The sequence below is a fragment of the Cucurbita maxima genome, unplaced genomic scaffold (assembly GCF_002738345.1).
Source record: "Cucurbita maxima cultivar Rimu unplaced genomic scaffold, Cmax_1.0 Cma_Scf00152, whole genome shotgun sequence".
NCBI lineage: Eukaryota > Viridiplantae > Streptophyta > Magnoliopsida > Cucurbitales > Cucurbitaceae > Cucurbita > Cucurbita maxima.
In genome coordinates, this window is record NW_019272168.1 from 18,689 (window position 1) to 25,644 (window position 6,956).

General features: G+C 33.3%; 2 non-coding genes across 2 annotated transcripts; both read left to right on the forward strand.

Annotated features, from left to right (window-relative positions):
- The first annotated feature begins 2,851 nt into the window (after nt 1-2,851).
- On the forward strand, nt 2,852-2,924 carry TRNAA-UGC. Its single transcript has one exon. It is a non-coding gene; the product is annotated as a tRNA-Ala (tRNA).
- Nucleotides 2,925-3,049: 125 nt separating this feature from the next.
- On the forward strand, nt 3,050-3,122 carry TRNAA-AGC. The gene has a single exon. It is a non-coding gene; the product is annotated as a tRNA-Ala (tRNA).
- The last annotated feature ends 3,834 nt before the right edge of the window (nt 3,123-6,956 follow it).

Here is a 6,956-nt window from a genome sequence, read left to right on the forward strand (position 1 = left end):
AAAACTCTCTGTTTTCCTAAGGCTAGTCATATATCTCATGACCACTCTTTTCCTCCTCACCATATCTAGACACTATAACGTTGATCCATTATGGTCTTATATAGTTAACGTTCACTCTTTAACGTCCAAGGACATTTTATAACTACCACGAAAATCAAAACATACAATAAATTCATACAAGTTTTACAACATATCATATACTGCAAAATAGGGTTAGACTGCTTACTTGGTCACGGGGAGACGTGTCATCGAGCTGAGTCATAGAGATATACGACTCTTTATCTTAAGAAAAAATCTATATAATTTAAAATCCGGCTGATCTGATACCAATGTCTCACAACCCAAATTTCAAGGGTTCAAAACTCAAATAGAAACTAAAATTGAAAGTGAAAACAAATAAAAATAAAAGTAAATTAACATAAAATAATGCTGTAAAATTAAAATAAGATTGAGAAAACAACACCACATTAAATATAAAATAAAATAAAATTATAAGACGGTGCTGTTCAAATTTATCCAAACAAAAAAAAAAGTGTTTGGGATAGAATTACAAAAAAAAAAGAAAAAGTACAAAAAAACTCAAACACAAAGACAAACTAACACTGCATAACAACCCCATTTGTGAGTGCACAATCTTTGAAGGCTCCCTCATACGAGCCCATCCAAAATAATCACACCTGTGACCGCATCTCCTGACTTTAAAGTGCTAGTCTAAACATGGTTTCGTCACCAAAGCTTTAGAGTTTAATCTATCTTTACAAAAATATTTTTCTATTAATTTATAATTAGTCATAAAAAGAAATAATTAGATACAAATTTGGTCTAGAATTCAAAACTTTCAAATCTTACTGTTTCTTAACCAGATTCAAATCCAGATTCTTAAACTCCTAGTACCTTAAATAAAGTTGGTCTCCTCTAATAAAATAGGAATTTCTCTTAAGATCATTAAGACAATTATGCTTTATCTTAAACACGCCATACATGAAACTAAAGTGCGTTCAATTTAACTCCATTTTATTGCCATCTTGAATGATGTTTAGGGTATATTCTTGATTTACTTTAAAGTTCTTGTGACATGACAGTTCATATTCGTTAAACTTTCTGCAAAATCACAAGTTAAAAAACAACAACGATGAACCTAAGTCTATTAGTCATTTCAAAGAAAATTTCTTTCTCCATCTTATCGATAATAATAGTTCAACTAAATTCATATTATGCAAAGAAACAAGTTTACGACTCATAAAAACAACTACCTAAATTATGTCCTAAAAATTTGAAAACATAAGTTGTAGTTGATAATTACACAAAAAAATCCCTAAATTCATGAATTTGTGTCCAATTAATTAATCGTAAAGATTGTAACTAGCATATAGTAATTGAAGCTCCACATGAAGTAATTTAAAGTTCCCCAAATTTTATCTCATCTTTAATAAAGCATGAATTGCACGAAAGTTTATGAAATGCTTCTAGACTCCAACTTTGAGTACTATTAATGCAATTATGTTTCATATGAGTTTGTCATAAATGAAACTACGGTGCATTCAATACAACTTTATTTTCTTGTCATATGAGACAAAATAGAAAAATTAAATCAAACAAACTTATGAACTAAACCGAATCAATCCAACCCAAATTGATTAGTTTGTTTCTTTTGTTGGGTTGTTTGATAACCCTTTTATATTATAACAATTCAACTTTTCATGAGAGAAAAATATATTTAAGTAGATGTTAAAAATATTGGGTGTTCAAGAAAAGACATTTAGTTTAGTGGTATGATTCTCACTTGTGGTGCAAGAGGAGGTTTTGAGTTCAATTCTTGAAATGCCCTTATGTCTAATTCTTTTTTTATCGAAGGACTTCATATTCGACATCACTTACCTAACTTCATATTCAACATTTTATACTTACCATCATGCTCTTAATACAATATCCCATCCCAAGGCTTTATTCTCCAAGACACATTCTACCTGCAATACGAAAAAATACAAACTTAATACCTAGGCCTAAGGCTTCATACATACGTTTCAAGTGGTATAACAAGGGCATTTGGTCTAGTGGTATGATTCTCGCTTTGGGAGTGAGAGGTCTCGAGTTTGATTCTCGAAATATGCCCCTTCAAGAGATTGTAGTAAGAATTATGGGGATGTGGCTCAGATAGTAGAGAGTTCACTTCTAATGTGGATACGACATAATGAGCAGGGATAGTTTTTCATGTCACTATTACTGAAAAATTACTTCTTTTCAATTTTTCCTTATTCATGACATGTTGAATAGTGATATTTCTTCATTTTCACTATTATTGATGATGAAAAATTTAGGGTTTTGTGATGCAAGAATTATGGGGATGTAGCTTCGCTTAACATGCGAGAGTTACGACTTAGCATACGAGAGGTATGGGGATCGATACCTCGCATCTCCAAAAGAAACTATTTATTATTAATATTTTATTTCTATTCAATATTTCCTTATTTATGACATAATATGCATATATACTTTTTCATTTTCACAATTATTGATGAAGGGACGTTTAGGGTTTTTTGATGTAAAAATTGTAGGGATGTAGTTCGAATGGTATAGCGTTCATTTCCCATGTGGAAAGTATGGGGCTCAATACCTTGCATCTTCAATTGAATCGATTATTAAATATATTATTTCTTTTCAATTTTTTCTTATTTAGGACATAATAAGCTGGGATAGTTTTTCATTTTCACTATTACGAGATGCATAGGACTTTGTGACGTAAGAATTGTGGGGATATCTAAACTATTTGTTATTAATATTTTGATATTTTTTTTATTTTCACTATTATTGATGATGGGACATTAATAGGGTTTTATGATGTAAGAATCATGGGGATGTAGCTCAGATGGTAGAGCGCTCGCTTTGCATGTGAGAGGTACGGGGATCGATACCCTGCATCTCCAAAAATAAGATTATCTATTATTAAATATATTGTTTCTTTTCAAATTTTTCCTTATTCATGACCTATTTCTTCATTTTCACTATTATTGATGATGAAAAATTTAGGGTTTTGTGATGGAAAAATTGTGGGGATGTAGCTCAAATGGTAGAGCGCTCGCTTAGCATGCGAGAGGTACGGGGATCGATACCCCGCATCTCCATAAGAAAGAAATGATTTTTTTCAGTATGAGTAACATGTATAAGGTGGGTAGGAGAGAAAAAGAAAACATACTTACAATTGCAATATCTGACCAATGAATATAATGGTCATTTATAGTTTCTATCACAATAATATAAAATTTTGACCAATGAATATAATGGTCATTTATAGCTTCTATCACAATAATATAAAATTTGGGAACAAAGCCTATATGAGACTGAAAAGACGGTTCAATGGTATTTTAGATTAAAAAAACTTTTATGAGCTTTGTACCTTTGTTAGTGTTACTTTGTACCTTTGTTTGTATTACCTTGTACCTTTGTTAGTGTTACTTTGTACCTTTGTTTGTATTACTTTGTACCTTTGTTAGTGCTATGTTATAGACATTTGGTCAAGTTCAACAAGTGGGGTTGAGGTGATTCAAATGGTTAATGTTACTTAATTTGATTCAAATTGTTAATGTGATAATCCAGTTGAACAGTTACAAGTTATTTCCAAGGTCTCTCTTATTGAACGCCAACAAGGCTGAAATGATTGAGATGAGCACCCGATTGAGTTTGACAAAATTGAAATATAATCAAATAAAATCACTCAAACAAATCAATAAAATTGAAAAAAAATTAGCCTTATGACACTTCCTTCAACTCCAAGGGGTGGTAAACCAAGGATTCCTTCGCCCAAGACCCATGATCCAACTCCCAACATGGAAATGATAAGCTATAGAATCATTCCAAGAACCTCAATGGATTCGTTACAAACTCACATTACCAATCTCGACAACTGGACGTGTCGCTGGCGTTAGAAGAACGACTGCAACAGAGCAGTCATGGGGATAGAAGATCTCGTTGAAGGACGATAGACCAACCGTAATCTTCAGCCCAACAAGCCAAGCTTTTGTAGAAGCAAGAACCTTTAATTGAAGAAATTAACACCTTCTTATACAAATTTTGGATAAACCAAGAGATAAAGCTAGAATTAGATTATGAGATCCAAGAGTGAGAAGCAAGATTTGAAACCTTTTTCTAAATTGAGTCACTCCACAATCAAACTTGATCAAGGCTTGATTAAATATCTCAGATGCAATCTACCACAGGAATTGCATGAAACTTAAAAACGACAAAGATATGCTCAGATTTCTATAAGAGGGAACCTCTCAACTTGAGAGATCAATTTCATTGATCACAAATATGCTTTTACATGATAATTTATGGGTATTTATAGTCTCCCCACAAAAAAAGTTAGTGCCCGTGATTTAATCTTGATCCCTTTAAATCTCCACAGAAGACGAAGTCAATTTGAGCATTACAAACTTTATGAAATTAAAATAATAAATAAAGTTTCTAACCACTATGAAATGATGCTTGCAACTTCATCCGCTACTTCAACCGTGCAAATATTTACTTTTGAATCTCCAAATGGTATTGACTCAAACGAATCAGCTAGTAACACATGAAATGATGGTTGAACCTAGCCTATCCAATTTTGTAGATGAAGCATGAATGCTTGTTGAATCTTCTTTGCCTTGAGTTGTGTAAAATGTCTAGTTGGAACACCGTGATTTTTATCATCATTCCTCTCTTCAAAAGGATTCGTCCTCAAATCAAAAAAATCATCACCTACATCAAAAGAAATCAACTCAGTAACATTGAAAGTAGAATGTATTGACAATTCTAAGGGAAGATCAATTTTATTGTTCCCATAAGAACAATAAAATGAGTCATTTTACTAAATGTCTTGCTCAGCATTTATAGTCAAATAAAGAATTAGGAATCCACCACCCTATCTTTAGATCTACAGACACACTGTCTATAATCCACCACCTATCTTTAGATCTACAGACACACTATCTATGCTTAACATTAAAATAAATGAACGTGGATCGAACACGTTTCCTCTTCACTATGACGCTCTCCACACTAATATTAAAATTGAAAATTCTTAATGAAAAGGTATTTCCACTAATTTTAGTTTGAACGTGGATCAAACACGTGACTTTTAGATCTTTAGTCTGACGCTCTCCCAACTGAGCTATCCCTACAATCATTAGAGTTGAGTTTTTAAAAAGAAATAATCGCTAATGCAGTGAACATGGATCAAAAACATAAATAATCACTAATTTTATAGTCAAATTATGCAACGTGAACCAAGTGTGGTGAAAGTGGATCAAACACGTGACCTTCAGATATTCAATCTGACGCTCTCTCTGAGCTATCCCCGCAATCACTAGAAATGAAAATTCATCAGTAAAGGTATTTTAGCTGATTCATTGAGATTTTAACAAGGAATAATTTTTTTTATTGAATAGTCAGGTTTTGCGAAACAGATGTGGTGAACATGGAGATCGAACACCTGACCTTCAAATCTTAAATTTGACGCTCTCCAAACTGAGCTATCCCCGCTAACATTAAAAATGAAAGTTTTCAAGTAAAGGTATTTCCGCTAATTAATTGAAATTTTAGAAAGAAATAATCACTAATTTTAGATTGAATAGTCGGGTTATGCAACTAGAATCAGGTGTGGTGAACGTGTTGATCAAACACGTGACCTTCAAATCTTCAATCTGACGTTCTCCCAATAGAGCTATCCCTGCTAATATTAAAAATGAAAATTCTTAAGTAAAGGTACTTCCACTAATTCATTATATTTAAAAAAGAAATAATCAATAATTTTAGATTGAATAAGCAAGTTATGTTTTTAGATTGTATGGTCAGGTAATAAACTTGTATCAGGTGCGTTGAACGTGGATAAAACACGTGTGACCTTCAAATCTTCCGTCTAACAATCTCCCAACTGAGCTACTCTTGCTAACATTAAAAATGAATATTCATCAGTAAAGGTATTCGGTACGCTTCTGGAAATTCAACAGAAGACAATAGTATTAGACCGAGATGCCAGATTTAAATCTCGCTTCTGGAAAATTCAACAAAAGGCATTGGGTACACAGTTATAGTACGACATTCCACCCATAAATAGATGGTCAAACAGAAATGCTCAAGCAAATATTGGAAGACATGTTGAGGGTATATGTGAATGATTTTGCAGGAAAATGAGATAAGTACCTACCCCTTATGAAATTTGCTTATAATAATAGTTGTCAAGCCACCATACAAATGGCCACATACGAGGTTCTCTACGGACGAAGATTTTGATCCCCTATCTTTTAGGAAGAAGGCGGCAAACGACAACTATTGGGCAGTAGCTGGTGTAAATTACCAACGCCGCAGTCCAGAAGATTAAAGCTAGGATACAAACCACACAAAGCCGAGAGATAAGCTATGTAGACCTAAGGCGCAAGGACATGGAATTGTAGGTAGGGGATCATATATTCTTAAAAGTTCCACATGAGAAGGGTGCACAGGTAGGGTAAAAAGGTAAGCTAAGCCCTAGGTTTATCCGTCCTTTTGAGATATTAGAAAGGATTGGATATGTGGCCTATAGAATCGGGCAATGGCCAAATTTGTCTGCAGTACGTAATATCTTTCATGTATCCATACTACGGAAGTATACCCGAGATCCTTCGCACGTACTAGCTCATGAAACTCTCTTCTTGAGAGATGACCTAACGTATAAAGAAGACCCAATTCAAATAATAGACAAGAAATTCAAAAGATTGAGAAACAAGGAAATCGCTCTTGTTAAGGTCCTATGGAAGAATCATAGAGTAGAAGAAGCCACTTGGGAAACAGAAGGCAAATAAGAACCTTGTACCCTGATCTATTTTAGAATAAGCACTTTTGATGACCGAAAGTTTTCAAAGGAGAGGAGAATTTGCAACACTCAATGTCTCCAATAAGAGACCGTGTATAATCCCTACTAAGTTGTATCTAGAAGCAAA